Source organism: Tasmannia lanceolata, unplaced genomic scaffold (genome assembly GCF_043159265.1).
Source record: "Tasmannia lanceolata isolate RefF3 unplaced genomic scaffold, GAP_Taslan_0.1 ptg000002l, whole genome shotgun sequence".
NCBI classification, from domain to species: domain Eukaryota; kingdom Viridiplantae; phylum Streptophyta; class Magnoliopsida; order Canellales; family Winteraceae; genus Tasmannia; species Tasmannia lanceolata.
Genome location: NW_027518679.1, coordinates 48105878 through 48128656, shown reverse-complemented (window position 1 = coordinate 48128656; position 22779 = coordinate 48105878). Strand labels below are relative to the sequence as shown.

The 22779-nt window shown below is 38.4% G+C and overlaps 1 pseudogene; it reads left to right on the top strand.

The window, feature by feature from the left end:
• Positions 1-1265: 1265 nt before the first annotated feature.
• On the top strand, positions 1266-21051 carry LOC143886066 (pyruvate dehydrogenase E1 component subunit alpha-3, chloroplastic-like; annotated as a pseudogene).
• The last annotated feature ends 1728 nt before the right edge of the window (positions 21052-22779 follow it).

The window sequence follows — 22779 nt, the reverse complement described above, 5'->3', positions numbered from 1 at the left end:
AGCTGGAATCCAGATTCTTTCATCCTCATTATGTTGCGAACAATATGTCACTTCGATCAATAAGTCAGAGCAATCTCTCGAACTCATGAGTTTCCTCTTCCTTAAGATTCTGACGCAAACGAATATCCGAGAATCCTCTCCCCCCTTGACCTTCTCTGACCACGTAATCTGCAACTGTAGCTTCTGGCAATTCTGAAAAGGCTCGGGAATTCCAAGCATAATTTTGATTGGCCACACCAAAGATCAAGCCAAAATCTAACCTTAGAGCCATGTCCAACTTTGTAACAAATTGCTTGGTCAAAATCATCTTTAACGGAGCAGATAGATTTCCACGCACCTGAGCCCTTTCCTCCCACGGGCTTCTTAGAACTCCAATCCCCCCAGTTGGTGCCGTATTTTAGTCCAATAACCCGATGCCACAGAGCAGATTTCTCCTTGCCATATCTCCACAGCCATTTGCCAATTAAGGATTTGTTTCGCAATCTAATCTTGCTGATACCCAGGCCTCCATTCGCCTTAGGTTGTGTAACTTTATCCCAGCTTACTAAGTGCCTTACCTTCTTTAGGGACCCTTCTCCATCCCGCAAGAAGTTCCTTTGCAATCTTTCAATAGTCAAAGCTACCTTGATTGGAATTTTGTACAAGGACATGAAATATACTAGCAGGTTAGATAGGGCCCCTTTAATCAGTGTAATTCTTTCCCCGAAAGAAATAAACCTCTTCCTCCATATTGCAAGCTTCCTCTCAATTCGTTCATACCATCGTAGTTGAATCTGCACTTTTCATTGCTGTGAATGTTGGTGTTAAATAGGTTTCTATGCCTATGCGAGCATAGAAAAAGCCCACACCATAGGATGATCCCAACCGTCCATTTGATGGGCCACAATATAAATAGGTTTCGCCTCAGAAATCATTTCAACAGGATGATCCCAACCGTCCTTCTTTAGATAGGAGGGTTAGAAAAAGCCTATGGAAATGATTTATGGGCACAAGCTATTTACATTTTGGCCCATACAATGGGCGGTTTGGATCATCCGATGGTGTGGCCTGTGCAGTCCATTTTGAAAAATAGGGGTTGATTTCATCATAGATGGGAGTGAATTTATCTCTGTCTAAAAAATTAGCCAACTTCCAGTGCGGTTTCTTCCACACCATTCCTCTCTGTTTTCTCCGCCCTCCCTCTACCTATTTATTCCCTCTCCCCTCTCCCTCCTTCCTCCTTGAAATCACACCCCCCAAATCCTCCCAATCCAGCCCCCTAAAAAATGTCTTCTTTTTCCGCCATCAAGATCCTTCACCCTCCACCTTTCACCACCACACGATCTCCCCCCCTAAAATTCCCTCACTCCCACCCCCTTCCTCAGCTCCACCAAAAAATTCCGCATTTTCCCCAAAATCTTACCCTCATCCTCCCCCCATTCTTCCCCCACTGCTGCTGTCTCTGATCTGGTCAAGGAAAATAAGCTCAAATCCAATTTCTCCTCCTCCAACCTGGTAATCATTAAAAAAAAAAACCCTAATATTTCAATTTTGTATCTCAGAAAACCCTAATTTCTCAATTTTGTATCTCAGAATACCCTAATTTCTCAATTTTGCATCTCAGAAAGCCCTGTTTTTCAATTTTACATCTCAGAAAAGCCTAATTTATCAATTTTGTATCTCAGAAAGCCCTAATTTATCAATTTTGTATCTTAGAAAGCCCTAATTTTTCAATTTTGTAATTCAGAATACCCTAATTTTTCAATTTTGTATCTCTGAATACCCTAATTTTTTAATTTTGTATCTCAGGATGCCCTGATTTCTCAGTTCTGTATCTCAGGAATTCCTCAATTTTCCATCTCAGAAAACCCTAAGTTTCCAACTTTGAATCTCAGGATTCCCTAATTTTCCAACTTTCCATCTTAGAAACCCCTATTTTTTCAAATTTCCATCTCAGAAAACCCTAATTTTTCAATTACCCATCTCAGAACACAAATTCTACAATATTCTATCTCGGAACTGAAAACCAACCTTAACCCTAACCCTAACTTTCATTGATTTCTCTTCGCAGCTTATAACGAAAGAAGAAGGATTAGATCTATACGAAGACATGATCCTAGGCCGATCATTCGAAGACATGTACGCCCAAATGTATTTGTGGACCCCGATCCTGAGGATTGGACGAGTGCGGCGAGGGACGCGAGGTCCCCACAGCAATCCTCTAAGATCTCCACAATGTGAAGGAGAGCCCTGCCAAGGAACTCTCGAAACAGATGCCACCCTCACAGCATAGCACGAGTGGCGATACAAAACGAATGAGATATGTCTTGATCCGAAACCGGGGTTCGAAACCGAGACATACCTATAATAACTCAGAGTCGCCATCCATGGATAGGCCATGGAACCCTAAAATCAAATCCTCTGTGCAATGGATAACCAGAAATATATATGGGTTCGTGCCTGGTTACGAATGGGGAAGGTCTGAGAGCACCCCCAATTCGCCCGAGTGCAAGCACTTGGTCTCTTATGCCATTTTCATTAACTCCAAAGAAGTTTGGGTAAAAATCATATGAAATGGGAACAATCCTCAGGAATCGTCTACCTAAGCATGCATTTCCTGAGAATGAAGAAATAAACACATAAAATGAAAATGTGTCACCTAAGCAAAGCTAGGTTATGGGTGACATGCCTAACTCTAATGCAAGACTGGACTCGGACCAGAATGGCCATCCATCCTAGCTGCACTACGTATCCCGGCCTCGGGAAGAATCGGAGCCCACGTAGTTCGATGTCCTATTCTAAACTATGATGCCTAAGACATCTACCCTCTATCCTAGACTCGATCTAAAAGACCGAACCAGTTATTAAAGCTTCTTATATGATTATTAAAATTCCAGTGAATGGTGGATTTTAGGACACCCTATATGCCCTAACTAAATGCAGATTGATTAGCCTTAAGCTAATGCAGGTGGTTCCTACAATCCTATGTGTAACTAGGCCGTGCAACCTAATGAAAACCACGGGATGACTATATGCCTAGTCTAGCCATCGGTTCGACTAAATGTCTAACCGATCGACTCGAGGCCTCCTAACTCTAGGGACACTCACACGACAGGACATACCATATCAATACAAATCAAGACAAACTCCTAACTCTAGAACACAACCTAAACAGCTAGGACACACTCCTAACTCTAAAGGAAGATCTTTTCGAAAATGGTTTGAATATTTTTGTAACTTTGAAAGATTTAAAATTTTTATTTTTAAAGGTTTGGCTGGACTTGGGATGTGGATCCCAAGCTGCACTACGTACCTCGTGGAAGAGGATCAAGCCAACGTAGTTCGAAACGAACTCTCTACCTATCAAACACTTACGGCAAATCAACTATGCTCTAATAATACTATTATAAGAGCAAATGAGTCAAAGACTCTCTAATGACAGTAACTGGAGAATAAATGAGTCAAAGACTCTAATAAAAGCGACTAAAGGATAAACGAGTCAAAGACTCTCTAATAAGAGCAACTGATAACACTGAAATGAGATAACGAAGTCAAAGACTCTCTAATAATACTGCAAATAAAACAGATGAGTCAAAGACTCTCTAAAAACGGAAACACGAGTCAAAGACTCCAATGACACCAACTAAAAGATAAATGAGTCAAAGACTCTCTAAAGGAAAAGAAATACGAGTCAAAGACTCCACTAACATTAACTAAAGGATTAATGAGTAAAGACTCTCTAAAAGAGATGAAAAACACGAGTCAAAGACTCCACTAACACCAACTAAAGGATATATGAGTCAAAGACTCTCTAAAGGAAAAGAAATACGAGTCAAAGACTCCACTAACACCAACTAAAGGATAAATGAGTCAAAGACTCTCTAAAAGAGATGAAAATACGAGTCAAAGACTCCACTAACACCAACTAAAGGATATATGAGTCAAAGACTCTCTAAAGGAAAAGAAATACGAGTCAAAGATTCCACTAACACCAACTAAAGGAATAAATGAGTCAAAGACTCTCTAAAAGAGATGAAAACACGAGTCAAATCAGATAATATAAGATTGAAAATCTGTGATCAAGATGAAATGAGATAGCATAAGATTGCTTTCAACGGATGGATCATGAATGACTAATCCTATGAGATCTTTGGAAATGAATGGGATTTACATCCTAACCCCAAAGGAAAAGTTTTTTAATCTTCGCACATTTTATCAGTGTTACCTGAAGGCATCAACCCTAACCATAATCTAGCGGAGTGGAGAGAGGATCTCGACTCATGACTTTGTTTGTGTACCTAGGACCGATCGTAGCCATTGGAAGATGGACTACGGCCTAATCTAGACACAAATGGGTAGGATATCCTAAACTAGGCTCACACACGTGATGCACATGTGTTCGTATACTACATGCATGTGTGGGTTAATCTAGGGGTAAGGCCAAGAGTTCCCTTAGCGCGAATCCATGTTCGATATACTGTACCAGTGTCCGGCGTATCAGTACGTGAACAAGAGATCCATTTACGTACCATAAAGGTACTAGGCTAAGGGTGGAATGCTTCTCTAGCACAGAGGCACCAGGTGATGAAATCCCAGTCAACCATGCTAGATAACACTCCGGGTTCCTAAAATAGGACGTGTGTGCATGTGAGATGCAGGGGTTTAGATGCAAGTGATGTAAGTGTGTGCAATAAGTTCGCGCAATCTATGATGCCTTCAGGTTTTGTTAGATTAAGTTTGAGTAAATGTGATGAGAAAATAAAACATACAAACTAATCACAGCATCAGGATTTTACAAAGGAAATCAGTGATTCCTAAGGTTTCTATTTTGATAATTTAATGATTGAATATGTGATGGAATATTATGATCTGGAAATTTTTAAAACAATTTGATTTTAATTCAATTTACTCAAGGATTTTAAAAGGTTTCAATTCAGATTGTAGATTTACACATCAACATATAACAAATCTTTTCAGAACAAGATGAAATTTTTACAGTAACTTCTCCTTAATTATATAAGATTATAATAAAAATTTCATAGATTTTAAATGTGGTTTGCTATTAGTTTTTCAATGTTGAAAGTTTCTGTCCAGATTGTGAATTAACACAGTAACGTATAGCAAATCAATTCAAAACAATATGAAATTTCTATAGTATGTTTATTACAATAAGAAAGGATTACTGTAAAAGTTTCATAAATTGTAAAAATGATGTACTATTAATTTACGATTTTACAAATATCCATCCAGATTATGAATTAACAAAGAAACACATAGTAAATCAAATCCAAATCAGTTTAAACTTTATGAAAACATGTAATTCCAGTAGTAATTATCAAACAAATATTTTCAGAAGTTTTCATTGCAATTTACTATTTTTATCAGATTTAATACAGCATGCATGATTTTACGTAAAAAATCATAAACAAATATCCAACAGAAACCAAAAATCTTGAAAAATTCACGGGAGATTAGATTAGATTTAATTTGCATCTCATCCAAATTTCACTTTTGAAAACATTATAGAGTTTTTGAAAATTGGTTTTTTCCAAAAATACCCCTAGAGTTAAATGAATTTTTAAACCCTTTAAATCAAATCAAGAATTCATAAAGAAATTCGTACTAATTCAAAATCTTACAATTATGTTATGTTTAAATTTTCATTGATTTTGGATCTATGTTGACATCTTCTTAAATTCAATCTTTAGAATTTTACCCCTTTGAGGGTAAAGTTCAAAAGGTCAAATTACGGTCAAAACGAAGTCAAAATTCTTCGAAATTCTAGATTTCTACACTTCTTAATGTTCAAAACACTCAGAGATTGAAAAAAACATATTTTGAATAACAATAAGAAAAAATAAAAATAAATCACAAATTCAATCCTAGCATGCTTCTAGTTTAAGATATATGAAAGAGGGTTTTGGAATACCAACCTTGCTAGCTCTCCTTGTCTCTAGGGTAAGTAATCATCGGATATACGCTTTGTCTTACCCTTTCAATTAGCAAAGAAAACCCCCAAAAAAAATGTTGCCGCCGATCCGTTCCGCCGTCTTCACTTTCTCTTAGAGGGAAGGATTGGGAGGTGATTGGGAGAGATAATGGAAGAAGAATATAGGGAAAGGGATTGGAGGGAGTGATTGGAAGAGATAATGGAAGAGAAAAAGATAATGGAAGATAAATCTCTCATTTTCTCCTCCTTTTTTATGGATGGGAAGGAAGATATATATAGGGAGAGAAAGAGAGAGAGAGAGATGTGTTGGTGGAGAGCTCATCATGTTGTCCCTCTTAGTGGAGAATCCATCATCATTCTTCTTAGTGGAGGGCCCATCATGTTTCTTAGTGGAGAATCCATCATCATTCTTCTTAGTGGAGGGCCCATCATGTTTCTTAGTGGAGAATCCATCATCATTCTTCTTAGTGGAGGGCCCATCATGTTTCTTAGTGGAGAATCCATCATCATTCTTCTTAGTGGAGGGCCCATCATGTTTCTTAGTGGAGAATCCATCATCATTCTTCTTAGTGGAGGGCCCATCATGTTTCTTAGTAGAGAATCCATCATTATTGTTCTTAGTGGAGGGCCCATCATGTTTCTTTAGTGGAGAATCCATCATTATTGTTCTTCATAAGAGGCCTCACAAGAGGCCCTACTGAGGCCCCACAATGTGGGCCCCACAACGCGGGCCCCACAACGTGGGCCCCACAATGTGGGCCCTCGGTTGATTCGAATTTTAAACAAATGTTCAATGCGGGCCCACCAAACGGGTCCAAATTCTCCCTCGCTTGGATTCTTATGAATAATCTCTCTCAACCTCTCACGGAAAAATGCGAAACATGGCGAAAATGATCGGATGGGGTTTCTCCCAAGCATAGCGAAGTTGGGTCCGGTCAAAATGGGGTGTCTACAGATGCCCCTCTTTGGCAGAGCGTGTGTAACACGCGAATGGAAAAGCTGAACAGACGACACATTTTGACTGACCCGAAAGCAAAGCAAATTTTTGGGTTTTCAGTTTTAAAACGATATTCACAAAGATAAAACTCTACCAACAATAGGGAGATAGCCTCTCACCGACTCTTAACTCGGCAACTAAGACATCTCAAAGAGATAGTCTCTCCCTAATACTCATGACTCAACTATCTAAACTGGATAACAAAAACGAACGAACAATTATAAAAACACAAACACACATACATTGTTTTTATTAGGCTAAACCAAAGTAGACATAACCTCTGCTCAAAGAGCAGAAACCAAACAGACAAACCAATTACTTCAGTCGCTCAAAGAGTTTTCATTTTTCATTTTTTTTTTTTTAAATTTTTTAGAAACCTGCAAAATAGGCCAAAGACCAATGTATTGAAACTTGTCCAAAACAAGTTCAAAACCAAACACTCAAAGAGTTTTTTTTTTTTATATCAGGCTAAGTCAAAGTACACATAACAATTGCTCAAAGAGCACAAACCAAACAAACAAACCAATCACTTCAATTACTCAAAGAGCTTTCATTTTTTTTTTTCTTAGAAACCACGTTGCAATTTGTCTAAGACAAGCACAAACTCAAACACTTAAAGAGTTTTTCCTTTTTAGAAACCTGCAAAAATAGGCCAAAGACCAATGTATTGAAACTCGTCCAAAACAAGTTCAAAACCAAACACTCAAAGAGTTTTTCCTTTTTAGAAACCTGCAAAAATAGGCCAAAGACCAATGTATTGAAACTCGTCCAAAACAAGTTCAAAACCAAACACTCAAAGAGTTTTTCCTTTTTAGAAACCTGCAAAAATAGGCCAAAGACCAATGTATTGAAACTCGTCCAAAACAAGTTCAAAACCAAACACTCAAAGAGTTTTTTTTCTTTTTAGAAACCTACAAAAATAGGCCAAAGACCAATGTATTGAAACTCGTCCAAAACAAGTTCAAAACCAAACACTCAAAGAGTTTTTTTTTTTTTTTTTTTTTTAAATCATGCCGATCAGTCAAAGACTCGACCAATTATTAGGGTAATCGAATATTCAAGCTAAACTCAAACTTCTAATACCCGAGGCGAGACTAAGTCTCAAGCCCAGCGATAGTTATACAGATCATTGCTGAAAATAAATCTGTGTAACTATCCGAGTAACTCTGACTCCTCTCTTTCAAGGTAGCGAATCACTCCGGATCATGCGGTTCTGCTAAACAGTTCCACGTAAATCCAAATTCGTAGGTCCTGCTAAACAGTCCCCTACAAACCTCTTCGCAGATACACATGACTCCTAACTCGTTAAGAAGCTGCACATTGCGGAACGATGATTAGGTAAGTCACTACTTGACATTACACTACTAATCATCGGGGTACTAAATACCCGGGAGAAGGAAGAAAAGACCAATCCGTGTAACACAGGATCGGAAATATTTTCCTTATTAAAACATTTCAAAAAGACCAAACCGTGTAACACAGGTTCGATAATTTCCATCTCTATTAAAATCTTTCAAAAGGACCAAACCGTGTAACACAGGTTCGGTAATTTCTATCTCTGTTAAAAACTTTCAAAACGACCAAACTGTGTAACACAGGTTCGGTAATTTCAAACTCTGTTAAAATCTTTTAAAAAGACCAAACCGCGTAACGCAAGTTCGGTAATTTCAAACTCTGTTAAAATCTTTCAAAAGGAATGAAGAATTTACCATCTTTGATCAATTTCACTAATGGGCCAGTCATCTCTTACCAAGAATAACTAGGAGCGCATGATCTTTGCTGAAAGCAAAACTCAAATAGATTGATGAGATTTTCAGGTGCTGACTCTCTTTAACAGGTGAGAAGCATTCTGATGAGGTTTGAAGGATGCAGGAGTAGATTTTATACTCCGCTGGGAATTAAAGTTTCTGAAACTGACTCCAAAAGAAACAATTGGATCAAGGAATTCAACTCAAAGAGTATGTTCAAGCTTCTCTGGTTTCTATTTGCTAAGAATAGATATCCCAGTTATCATTGTGTAATATCTTTTATGACGCAAGTCATAAAAGATGCCCCTAGTATGATGTGCTTCCATGACAAAGTCTTAAGAAGGCAGAACCAAGGTAAGTAGAAAAAATTTGAGTTTGCATGGGTTCTTTCTTTGGTATAGTGGTAAAACCAACTCTACAAAGGCTGAACGTAAGAATTCTTCATTTTGCTCAGTGTTTGAGGCTTTGATGTTTCAGGCAGGTCAGAATAAAAAATCTCTTGCCCTTCTTTGATTCTTAAACCAGGATCTACTTTGAATTTTCTTTTCACTTTGGAAGGTATACACCCATTCTCTCCAGTGCCAAACACTTTTGATTCTAAAAGAAAACAATGATAAACAAGGAACAGACTCCTGAAGACTCTTTCAAAGAAGACTTACAATATTCAAATGATTTGACTAAATTTTGATTCACTCTTAAATCAAATGTATCATTTTTTAATGGTAAGGTCAGCCACTCTCAGAGTAGTCTAAAAAACTATGTCAAGATGGCCTAATTTCCTCCATCGGGATCTCCGTCATGGTTATTACCCCTTTCGGATTGCTCGGTCTTAATGCCCCTAGTTTAAAAAGGTGTCAAAATAAGTCTCGCTGACACTACTCGGATTCCAGGATTCTGCCCTGTGCAGAGGTGGCTTCTCCGTCTCCCTGATTTCTCTCTTCAAAAGAAGTCATAACTTTTGCTTTCCAAGCTTTCAGTCTGAAAGACCACTTATCTCAACTTTTGCTTGTACTCAAACTTGGGAATTCTACGTAACTGAGGAACTCCTTCTGCTTCTATTCAACTCAACTGTTCATGGGAAGTCTTTGCCCTTGACTGGATTACCTCTTCAAGTTTTCAATCCAGCAGACCACTACCCTGACTTTTTGCATAAGCTAACTCTTTTGGCTGTTAACTTAGCAAATGTATATCTCTAGGCCGCCCTTTCGGGTTTTCAACCTAGTGGGTCTTCAGACTCTCATTCTTTTCTTTCTGTTTTTCTTTTCATTCGCCTCGAACCTTTGCTTGTTTCACCAGAAGGACTTTCTAGGTGGGCTTGGGTTCGAAAGGGTTGAATACCTAAGGTTCTAAAGATTTGAACCGAATCTGGTCTAGCCAGACTACCTACATACCCCAAAGATGGAGGATCAGATCCGCGTAGTTCGCTTTGGGATTTTTCAAAGAATGGTTTAGCATTTAGCTTCAAAATTTTCAAAGGGGATTTTATCCCAAGGTTTGACCGAACTTGAATTAATCAAGTTGCCTACGTACCCCTGAAGAGGTGGGGATAAGGTCCGACGTAGTTCGGGTGCATAAATGCCCCGGGTTTATAATGTGTTTGAAAAGAAGTTGTTTTAATTTTGCTTTTGGCCCAAAGGGTTTACAAATGGATTTTAAAACATTAGGATTTTGGCTATAAAAGCTCAAACGATCAAGGATGGCCTCCTGATGTATTTGATGTACAAGCCCTTTTGTTTAAGGTTCAAAGCCTTTGAATTTTTTTTTTTTTTTGAGGAGTCTGGTGGTTTTCTGGCAAAACTTCAACCACTGTGCTCCACTCCCGTCTCAAAGATCTTGAATTTATGCTCAAGATTCCACAACTCTGTCTGAAAATCTTCTCTCAATATCTCATCAGCTCCACAGGATGCCTGACGCTTATCTCTTTAAAATTTTATTCCTCAACTGGATGTCTAAAGCAGATGAAGTCTTGCTTTGATCAACGACAGGGCATTCCCCTGGTTTATCCTTATAGGATCAAGCAAAACTACCTCAAACCCCTCTAAACAGGTTTATCAATTCTTTGCGCTCCTTAGGAGATAAAGTTTTTCCAATCCATCCATCCCGAGTTTCGGATTTCGATACCACTATCAATGGCTTTGATTTCTTCTTTAAGTGGCTATGCTCGACGCTCTTCCTCTCGTTCGACCATCTTTCAGATCTCGAGGTGAATTTCGTCTGCATTCTCATCCGAGAAGGGGGTCTTTAGTTGTTTAAACATTAGATCTAAGAGTGAATCATAGAGTATCAAAGATACGAAATCAACAATTTTATTGAATTGAAGACTGTAAGTACATTGATGATTTTTGACACACCTCAATGGGCTCTTCAACAGTTCTGATAGAAAACAGAATACTGACTCTGTATAAGAAAGATTGACAGACATGACTTCATTTTTTTTTTTTTAACATCTACGTAACTGAACTTTTTCAACTTAGAGAGAAGAAAGTTGATGTACACTCAATGAAAGACAAATCTAAAGATACAGGACACTTCTTCAAAGGTAGTGAACTGACACTGAAAGCTTATAGGTGATACACCTTTCCTCATGATAATGATAACTATAAAGTTCAATCCCGGAGTAGAAATCACAGAAAAGGCAACTCCACAAGGTCTAGGTTAAATGGGGCAACAAAAGGCTTATGTTGACAATGTGGGTAAAACAATAGACTGCCTGGATCAAGTATGATTAGAAATAGTCAGTCTTTAGAAAAAATGGTCTTTCGCTAAACATAGACTCTTGACTTGGAAGCACACACACTAGATCAATAGTCATGGGATAAAGATTCTGAACAAACAGAGAAAAGAGTAATCTTGAAATACACCAAAGGGTATTTTATTCTAAAAATCAAAGAAATACTGTCTATGAAGGTCAAAGCGAAATAGACAGTGATATTATGACCTACATCAACAGGGTTTCAATGAATTCTCAATCCACACCTTGAAGTCTCATTTGAGTATAACTGCTCTTCTTTTTGGGAATGAAAGAGTCAGGAACGATAAACATCCATAATCAAAATAAATTTCGATCTCAGCAATGATCATGCACTCAAAGAATACAGGTAAGATCAAACTTTTCCATTAATGATTTCGATATGATCCAAGGGTAAAAGATATATGATAGGTAAACATGGATCAAAAAATCAATGGCTCAGATAATAGACCATGGCCATAAGAATGACAAAAGTAGGGTCAAAGACCAGATCTAAAATCTGAATGATGGATATCAACAACTGTACGATCAATATGAGATGAAATGATAGACCATGGTCATAAGGACAGCAAACGAGCTATCGGCCAGATCTCAAGACAAAACGGGTAAGGATCTAATCCTACTGAATGATGTATACATGAGAATCAAAACAAGGCTGACTGACTCCAAAGGATAGCAATCATGCTCAACATGTGTTGCGAAAAATTCGGCAGCACAACGGCTATACGAGGAGGTCAAGGTCCAGACTAAGTAAACTGACTCTAAAGAGTAGCCGTCATGCTCAAAATGTTCTGGATAAAATCCGGCCGCATAACGACTATACAAGGGATCACTCTAGCTCAATCGAAAGGTATGAATAACGGTTACAAGAGAAGGGTGATCAACAGATGGACTAACCAAAGGTGAGAATATACAACAATGGGTCAAACCCTATAATCAACAGATCAAGGGCTAAACCCGGCCAAGGTAATGACGGTCAAAATCCACTGACTAGATCTAGATCTAAATTCGGAATGGATATAACCGACTGAAAGGAATAAGGAATCTCTGACTAAGAGGAGAACCATAATATACATAATCAGTATATATAAGTAAATACACATACACACAAATCCTAACCAGGGGCACCAGCCCTAATTCTAATCTAGCGGAGTCGAGAAAATCTCGACTCAAGACAGACTAATGAGTGTACTAGGACCGTACTGTAGTCATGTAAAATGAACTACCCTAGTCTACAAATGGGGCAAAGCTCCTAACTCTAGGCTTCACATGTGTAAGCAACACATGTTCGACCCTATATGAATGCAATATACACACGGGTACTCCCTAGTTGGGCTTCACTAGGTCAGTAAGTATATATATAAAACAAAGTAGGGCTCCGGACTCAATCTAATGGGTGCTATGCATATGAAACATACTTAATATGTAGCGCTGGCGCATAGCTTGGAAATAGATTCAACAGTACCATCAGGATGTAATAACATCCCAGTCAGGCACGCATTGAATCTATCCCATGGAGCCAATAATGAAAAACAATGAAAAACAATAAAAGAAATAAAAAAATATGACAATGCATGATGTGCAGTGTGTGAATCCTTTGTTTTAATTACGCACCTACCTGGTGCCCCTGGATTCTAACGATAGAGTTCCCATTTAAAATGATTTTAGCTCAAATTTCTCCAAAGTTAATAAAAATGGCATTTTTAAAGAGTTAGGCAATGTTTCAAGAACTCCCCAGCAGAGTCGCCAGCCTGTGGACCCCGATCCTGAGGATTGGACGAGTGCGGCGAGGGACGCGAGGTCCCCACAGCAATCCTCTAAGATCTCCACAATGTGAAGGAGAGCCCTGCCAAGGAACTCTCGAAACAGATGCCACCCTCACAGCATAGCACGAGTGGCGATACAAAACGAATGAGATATGTCTTGATCCGAAACCGGGGTTCGAAACCGAGACATACCTATAATAACTCAGAGTCGCCATCCATGGATAGGCCATGGAACCCTAAAATCAAATCCTCTGTGCAATGGATAACCAGAAATATATATGGGTTCGTGCCTGGTTACGAATGGGGAAGGTCTGAGAGCACCCCCAATTCGCCCGAGTGCAAGCACTTGGTCTCTTATGCCATTTTCATTAACTCCAAAGAAGTTTGGGTAAAAATCATATGAAATGGGAACAATCCTCAGGAATCGTCTACCTAAGCATGCATTTCCTGAGAATGAAGAAATAAACACATAAAATGAAAATGTGTCACCTAAGCAAAGCTAGGTTATGGGTGACATGCCTAACTCTAATGCAAGACTGGACTCGGACCAGAATGGCCATCCATCCTAGCTGCACTACGTATCCCGGCCTCGGGAAGAATCGGAGCCCACGTAGTTCGATGTCCTATTCTAAACTATGATGCCTAAGACATCTACCCTCTATCCTAGACTCGATCTAAAAGACCGAACCAGTTATTAAAGCTTCTTATATGATTATTAAAATTCCAGTGAATGGTGGATTTTAGGACACCCTATATGCCCTAACTAAATGCAGATTGATTAGCCTTAAGCTAATGCAGGTGGTTCCTACAATCCTATGTGTAACTAGGCCGTGCAACCTAATGAAAACCACGGGATGACTATATGCCTAGTCTAGCCATCGGTTCGACTAAATGTCTAACCGATCGACTCGAGGCCTCCTAACTCTAGGGACACTCACACGACAGGACATACCATATCAATACAAATCAAGACAAACTCCTAACTCTAGAACACAACCTAAACAGCTAGGACACACTCCTAACTCTAAAGGAAGATCTTTTCGAAAATGGTTTGAATATTTTTGTAACTTTGAAAGATTTAAAATTTTTATTTTTAAAGGTTTGGCTGGACTTGGGATGTGGATCCCAAGCTGCACTACGTACCTCGTGGAAGAGGATCAAGCCAACGTAGTTCGAAACGAACTCTCTACCTATCAAACACTTACGGCAAATCAACTATGCTCTAATAATACTATTATAAGAGCAAATGAGTCAAAGACTCTCTAATGACAGTAACTGGAGAATAAATGAGTCAAAGACTCTAATAAAAGCGACTAAAGGATAAACGAGTCAAAGACTCTCTAATAAGAGCAACTGATAACACTGAAATGAGATAACGAAGTCAAAGACTCTCTAATAATACTGCAAATAAAACAGATGAGTCAAAGACTCTCTAAAAACGGAAACACGAGTCAAAGACTCCAATGACACCAACTAAAAGATAAATGAGTCAAAGACTCTCTAAAGGAAAAGAAATACGAGTCAAAGACTCCACTAACATTAACTAAAGGATTAATGAGTAAAGACTCTCTAAAAGAGATGAAAAACACGAGTCAAAGACTCCACTAACACCAACTAAAGGATATATGAGTCAAAGACTCTCTAAAGGAAAAGAAATACGAGTCAAAGACTCCACTAACACCAACTAAAGGATAAATGAGTCAAAGACTCTCTAAAAGAGATGAAAATACGAGTCAAAGACTCCACTAACACCAACTAAAGGATATATGAGTCAAAGACTCTCTAAAGGAAAAGAAATACGAGTCAAAGATTCCACTAACACCAACTAAAGGAATAAATGAGTCAAAGACTCTCTAAAAGAGATGAAAACACGAGTCAAATCAGATAATATAAGATTGAAAATCTGTGATCAAGATGAAATGAGATAGCATAAGATTGCTTTCAACGGATGGATCATGAATGACTAATCCTATGAGATCTTTGGAAATGAATGGGATTTACATCCTAACCCCAAAGGAAAAGTTTTTTAATCTTCGCACATTTTATCAGTGTTACCTGAAGGCATCAACCCTAACCATAATCTAGCGGAGTGGAGAGAGGATCTCGACTCATGACTTTGTTTGTGTACCTAGGACCGATCGTAGCCATTGGAAGATGGACTACGGCCTAATCTAGACACAAATGGGTAGGATATCCTAAACTAGGCTCACACACGTGATGCACATGTGTTCGTATACTACATGCATGTGTGGGTTAATCTAGGGGTAAGGCCAAGAGTTCCCTTAGCGCGAATCCATGTTCGATATACTGTACCAGTGTCCGGCGTATCAGTACGTGAACAAGAGATCCATTTACGTACCATAAAGGTACTAGGCTAAGGGTGGAATGCTTCTCTAGCACAGAGGCACCAGGTGATGAAATCCCAGTCAACCATGCTAGATAACACTCCGGGTTCCTAAAATAGGACGTGTGTGCATGTGAGATGCAGGGGTTTAGATGCAAGTGATGTAAGTGTGTGCAATAAGTTCGCGCAATCTATGATGCCTTCAGGTTTTGTTAGATTAAGTTTGAGTAAATGTGATGAGAAAATAAAACATACAAACTAATCACAGCATCAGGATTTTACAAAGGAAATCAGTGATTCCTAAGGTTTCTATTTTGATAATTTAATGATTGAATATGTGATGGAATATTATGATCTGGAAATTTTTAAAACAATTTGATTTTAATTCAATTTACTCAAGGATTTTAAAAGGTTTCAATTCAGATTGTAGATTTACACATCAACATATAACAAATCTTTTCAGAACAAGATGAAATTTTTACAGTAACTTCTCCTTAATTATATAAGATTATAATAAAAATTTCATAGATTTTAAATGTGGTTTGCTATTAGTTTTTCAATGTTGAAAGTTTCTGTCCAGATTGTGAATTAACACAGTAACGTATAGCAAATCAATTCAAAACAATATGAAATTTCTATAGTATGTTTATTACAATAAGAAAGGATTACTGTAAAAGTTTCATAAATTGTAAAAATGATGTACTATTAATTTACGATTTTACAAATATCCATCCAGATTATGAATTAACAAAGAAACACATAGTAAATCAAATCCAAATCAGTTTAAACTTTATGAAAACATGTAATTCCAGTAGTAATTATCAAACAAATATTTTCAGAAGTTTTCATTGCAATTTACTATTTTTATCAGATTTAATACAGCATGCATGATTTTACGTAAAAAATCATAAACAAATATCCAACAGAAACCAAAAATCTTGAAAAATTCACGGGAGATTAGATTAGATTTAATTTGCATCTCATCCAAATTTCACTTTTGAAAACATTATAGAGTTTTTGAAAATTGGTTTTTTCCAAAAATACCCCTAGAGTTAAATGAATTTTTAAACCCTTTAAATCAAATCAAGAATTCATAAAGAAATTCGTACTAATTCAAAATCTTACAATTATGTTATGTTTAAATTTTCATTGATTTTGGATCTATGTTGACATCTTCTTAAATTCAATCTTTAGAATTTTACCCCTTTGAGGGTAAAGTTCAAAAGGTCAAATTACGGTCAAAACGAAGTCAAAATTCTTCGAAATTCTAGATTTCTACACTTCTTAATGTTCAAAACACTCAGAGATTGAAAAAAACATATTTTGAATAACAATAAGAAAAAATAAAAATAAATCACAAATTCAATCCTAGCATGCTTCTAGTTTAAGATATATGAAAGAGGGTTTTGGAATACCAACCTTGCTAGCTCTCCTTGTCTCTAGGGTAAGTAATCATCGGATATACGCTTTGTCTTACCCTTTCAATTAGCAAAGAAAACCCCCAAAAAAAATGTTGCCGCCGATCCGTTCCGCCGTCTTCACTTTCTCTTAGAGGGAAGGATTGGGAGGTGATTGGGAGAGATAATGGAAGAAGAATATAGGGAAAGGGATTGGAGGGAGTGATTGGAAGAGATAATGGAAGAGAAAAAGATAATGGAAGATAAATCTCTCATTTTCTCCTCCTTTTTTATGGATGGGAAGGAAGATATATATAGGGAGAGAAAGAGAGAGAGAGAGATGTGTTGGTGGAGAGCTCATCATGTTGTCCCTCTTAGTGGAGAATCCATCATCATTCTTCTTAGTGGAGGGCCCATCATGTTTCTTAGTGGAGAATCCATCATCATTCTTCTTAGTGGAGGGCCCATCATGTTTCTTAGTGGAGAATCCATCATCATTCTTCTTAGTGGAGGGCCCATCATGTTTCTTAGTGGAGAATCCATCATCATTCTTCTTAGTGGAGGGCCCATCATGTTTCTTAGTAGAGAATCCATCATTATTGTTCTTAGTGGAGGGCCCATCATGTTTCTTTAGTGGAGAATCCATCATTATTGTTCTTCATAAGAGGCCTCACAAGAGGCCCTACTGAGGCCCCACAATGTGGGCCCCACAACGCGGGCCCCACAACGTGGGCCCCACAATGTGGGCCCTCGGTTGATTCGAATTTTAAACAAATGTTCAATGCGGGCCCACCAAACGGGTCCAAATTCTCCCTCGCTTGGATTCTTATGAATAATCTCTCTCAACCTCTCACGGAAAAATGCGAAACATGGCGAAAATGATCGGATGGGGTTTCTCCCAAGCATAGCGAAGTTGGGTCCGGTCAAAATGGGGTGTCTACAGTATTACAGAGGAAAAATGTTTGGATTTGTTCATCTCTACAACGGCCAAGAAGCAGTTTCAACTGGTTTTATAAAGCTCTTAAAAAAGGAAGATTCAGTCTGTAGTACATACCGTGATCACTTTCACGCCTTAAGCAAGGGCGTCTCAGCTCGCGCAGTAATGGCAAAACCACAGGATGCTGCCGCGGCCAGGGCGGCTCAATGCACATGTTCTCCAAAGAGCACAATGTACTTGGAGGGTTCGCCTTTATAGGAGAAGGAATTCATGTTGCCACTGGCGTGGCTCTTACTTCTAGGTATAGGAGGGAGGTACTGTGAAACAACCAATTAGTCCAAAAGCTTAAGCTGTTAGAGATGGCGTTATTTAATCTTTGAGGAATGCTAGACTGAGGGGGTGAAAGGGCACCCCCATGGGTTGAATGTAACCAAAGGGCACCCCCACACTAAATGTACTTTGGTTACATTCGACCAATGGGGCGCCCTTTCAGATTTTTGCAAGGGCGTCCCTAGTATTCCGCTTAATCTTTTATACTTTAATACTCTCCCTCATGTGTGGCGCCCTCGTTTTTAGGGTTGACCTACATGTGGCACATGTGGCCCCTCTTTTGGGTTACATGTGGATTTTTAGTATCAAAGAGTTTGAACTCATGACCTTTTGCTCTGATACAATGTGAAGTAACCAATTACTCCAAAAGCTTAAGCTGTTGGAGAAGGCATTATACTTAATCTTTTTTATTTTAGCACACCCCCTCACGTGTGGCCCCTCTGGCCCCTCTTTTTAGGGTTGGCCTACACATGGCACATGTCATCCCTCTTTTAGGTTGGCCATTACATGTGCAATTTTAATATAAAGGAGTTTTGAACCAAAGGCAATTGCTCCGATACCATGTGAAACAACCGATTACTCCAAAAGGTTAATGTGTTAGAGATTGCGTTATTTAATCTTTTATACTTTAACAGGTACTTAAAGAAGAGGATTGTGATCATGTGACTTTGGCGATTTTTGGAGATGGGACGTGTAATAATGGGCAGTTTTTTGGATGTTTGAATATGGCGGCGCTTTGGAAATTGCCAATTGTGTTTGTGGTGGAGAATAATTTGTGGGCGATTTGAGGGCGACATCGAATCCGGAGATTTGGAAGAAGGGGCCGGCTTTTGGAATGCCGGGGGTACATGTGGATGGAATGGATGTTTTGAAGGAGGTGGCAAAAGAGGCGATTGGAAGGGCGAGGAGAGGGGAAGGGGGCCGAGTTTGATTGAATGTGAGACTTACAGGTTTAGAGGGCATTCATTGGCTGATCCCGATGAACTTCGCGATCCTGGTGAGAATTTGAATTTGAGCTTACTTTTTTCTAATTCGATTAGTGTTGCGTTTTCGGTTTTCGTTATGATATATGCTTGTTATGCTAGTTGGACTGCGATTGAATGGAATGCATGTTTGTGGGGTTCTCTATTTATGGGTGTGGTTGTAGGGGGGTGGATCTGATCCGTTCTTTATATGTTGGTGGTGATAAAAAAATATTTTGGTTATATTCTTTTCTTAATTTTTTGCTGTATTGTTCTTGGATTGGAAATTCGTGCTTGGATAATAAATTTGTGCAGGTTGGTTTGTAGTCCAGAGCCGAGCAGTTGGTTGGTGAAAATTAGGTTAGTGAAGTCTGGTGCCCAAGTTATTTTTTGTCAAATTAGGGAAATTTGTTGGTTTAACGTGAGATATTTCTATGCTGATCCAAAATATGCCTTATGTGTTTTGGTGCCGTTGTTGTTGTTTCTGATGATTATGATGATGACGATGATGCTTCTATTTGATCCTTACTATGTTTTCCCGTCATCTGAGCTTCCTCTATTTGTTAAATATCTAATTTTTCAGTCTTTCCAATCTCTAATTGGGGCAACGAAACACTATTAACAATTCAGAAAAACTTTCTTCCTCATTGAAGATAGGAGCTTGAGGTTTTAGTATTTGTACTTGTTGCGTTCATTCTTTCTAAAGTTTTTTGCAGTTCTTTGTCAGTTCCTCTGCCAATATGAAACCATACTTCTACCTTTCTCGTAGAACTCAGCTTCTGACTCTGACCAGTTTTGATGTCTTTTGATACTACAATTTGTGGATTTGGCTCTACTTAAGTCTCGAAACCTTAAAATGTACTATTTAGATATCATTTCCTTAATATGCGTAGCCAAATTGCGTCAATCATATCCCAAGCCAGGTGATTCGACACAAGTAATGTAAGAGTCTGTTTGCATCTACGTGGGAGGTGGATGCTTTTCTATTTTCTTCTCTTTCATTGATATTTTGAATTTATATCCTAGTTATTTACCTGATTCTTCGTCAAATTTTAAGATTCTATCTAAATTTAAGCTTCCATTTATACGTCTCTCTCTAGCTTGTTTTTTTGAATGGCCATTCTCTCTAGCTTAGTATTCTCATTTCCTTTATGAGGATGAATATAAAAAGAAAAAAGAAGCATGTATGACTTGGGATTCTCATTTCATTTATGTTGAGGAACATAAAAAGAATGAAGAAAATTTGTGCTCAAAAGGTTATTTATATATGAAAGACCACGCACCTAAGCAATAGCGCCAAAAAAAAAGAGCCAAAAGAGGATACCGGTTAGCCGTATCCAACACATATCCACACCATTATCTTTATCGTATCATCTTCGAGCTGGGTATTCCACCCATTTTGAAGGATCCTGGTTCTATAGCCTTAGATTTTGTGATACATGTTATGGTTCTACAATAAAAATCAACTCACTCCCTTACTAACTTGACACAATTCTTCGGCTGGCATTGTTGCTCAGAAAACATTATCATACAATACTGAATCTTTTTTTTTGAATGGTACAATACTGCATCTATTATTGATGATTTCCCCTCACATGTTCTTTGTTTTGGCAGCTGAGAAGTCTCATTATGCTGCTAGAGATCCCATCGTGGCCCTAAAGAAATACATTATCGTGACCAATCTAGCCAATGAATCTGAGTTGAAGGCTATCGAGAAGAAAATTGATGAGATAATTGAAGATGCTGTGGAGTTTGCAGAAGCGAGCCCTCATCCACAACGCAGCCAGCTTCTAGAGAATGTGTTTGCTGATCCAAAAGGTTTTGGAATTGGCCCTGATGGGAGGTACAGATGTGAGGGTCCTGGATTTACGTTAGGCCCTGCTCAGGTCTAGGCGTATCACTTTCATGGTTTACAATCTACATGCTTTCATATGATCAGGTGCCTTAGCATTGATAGTGGTTTTTCTGAAGTTTCATTTTTTTCCATGAATGAGCATCCTATTTAAACAAGTTTTTTTTTTGCTGTTTTTCTTATTTCTTTTAGTTTATTTATATATTTTTTGTGCGCCATTCATTCCCCTTGCAGTCTATTTATTTTTTAACAGATGAGTTGTTCATATCGGGCATCCTAAAGGCTTGGTGGCCTTGATTAGCACGCTCACAAAGTGTTTCCATTTCTCAGGGTTATGTGCTTTAGTTGAAACCAATTGTAAAACTCCATATTTCTTGAGAAAATGGAGGTTTATGTGTATTAGGGTATCTTCTCTGCCATCTTACATCCATCTCCTATTTTCTCTGGCTTATGGAATGGTTTTCGTACAAGATTTCAATTTGAATGGCCTTTACATTTACTATGTTTGGGAAGAGTAATAAGAGTAACCCTCCCGATTATAATGCATTTAAGCCTTTTTTATCTAAGAGGCGTGTATAGTTTGATTGTTGATCTGATCACAAGTATGATCAAATATCAACTTGCACATTTTTATATCGATTTGTCGTCAACTTTTTCCTCATTCACACACTGGGTGGTACCCTGTTGAGCTTGGATGGAAATGTGTACGAGGATATGCAAATCTCACTTGGATGAGTAATTTGAAATTTAACTCTAGTCTTGGTCTATTCCCCTGCTACCACATTATGGTCGCGAGGAGCTTTTCAGAGTGAGGCTCCCATCTCTGATTGCTTTTTGTTTTCTATGGAGATTGTTTCATGTTTTCTATGGAGAACCCGTGCTCCTCATTTTAAACCTCCACATATTGGAGAGTTAGGATCATCCTGTAGAGAAGATTTTTGGGGAGCCACCTATCTATGTCAGACCCCCTAACAAATGGATGGTTTACACGGCACTGTCCTTTTTCTGCTGCATTTGCGTGCATGACCTTTCACCATATAAAAACTCTGGGACATGGATTTGTCTTAGGTTATTTCTCTTCAATTCCCAATATTCAAATCCCCATTGGAAACTAATGGCACAATGGCCTGGAGCCACAAAGCATCTTGTTTCTACCACCTCATACACGTGGAATGTCTACACTGATTAGAATCATTTCTCAATAGAAAATACCAGTAGGTTTAGCTAGAGCCATAGAGATTTGAACATTTTGTCTACATTCTGCACGTCACACTAATGTTTCCTAGTTCATCGGTTTGCTTTGTTTGGGTTCGGGTTCGGGTTCAAGATTCACAACTTCATGCGAACCCAATTCGTAACAAGTGGGCTTCTTTGACTCAATTCTGTTGGCTAGGTTGGTATTTTTGGAAGGGAGGGAGAGCAAGGGTTTATCTATAGATATGGAAAAAGCGCATGATCATGTGAATTTATTTAGGAAAAGATAGAATTTGGTGAAAGATGGAGGTGGATTAAATCATTGCTAATGTTCTCAATCTTAGTGAATGGGGCTCTGGCTGGTTTCCGTGGGAGTTCGAGAGGCATTCCACAAGTTAATCTCCTTTCTCCTTATCATTTTATTTTAATAGCGGGAGTTCCAAGTCTTATAGTATTTCGAAGGGAAGAAAGGAGTCTTATTAAAGGTTTGAAACTGGGTAGAAATGCACAGCCTATATCCCACCTTCGTTCACAAATGACGTTCTTATCTTCATTGATCACATATTTACTAGGT